Below are 301 nucleotides of genomic sequence, written 5' to 3' on the forward strand. Positions count from 1 at the left end.
GCCTCTGTCGGCAGCGGCAAGCTCAGTTGGGAGCACGGGTGGTCGCACCGAAAGCGTCTACTCGCCTAACTCCGGGCGATTGCGCCTCTCTCGAACCCGACCAAGTACTTGGGACGGCGCTGCGCGCCGCCGGGACCTGAGAGGGTTTCGAGGTGTATTGTGCAGGGGAGCTCAGCCTCCTCCTGTTTGCAGAATGATTGAGCGGACGCTTGCGTGTTCGCGCGGGCCCCCGGGACACACTCCCGGGCGGCCGGCTGCTCAGCTCTAGTTGACGCAGCTCCCTGGTTGATCCTGCCAGTAG

At 65.1% G+C, this 301-nt stretch overlaps 1 non-coding gene across 1 annotated transcript in view; it reads left to right on the plus strand.

Annotated features, from left to right (window-relative positions):
• The first annotated feature begins 278 nt into the window (after positions 1 to 278).
• Positions 279 to 301, plus strand: part of LOC124772023 — a 1,909-nt gene continuing 1,886 nt past the window's right edge. The window contains exon 1 of the ribosomal RNA XR_007013706.1: positions 279 to 301. This exon is cut by the window's right edge and continues 1,886 nt beyond it. This is a non-coding gene — a ribosomal RNA (small subunit ribosomal RNA).

Source organism: Schistocerca piceifrons, unplaced genomic scaffold (genome assembly GCF_021461385.2).
Source record: "Schistocerca piceifrons isolate TAMUIC-IGC-003096 unplaced genomic scaffold, iqSchPice1.1 HiC_scaffold_936, whole genome shotgun sequence".
NCBI lineage: Eukaryota > Metazoa > Arthropoda > Insecta > Orthoptera > Acrididae > Schistocerca > Schistocerca piceifrons.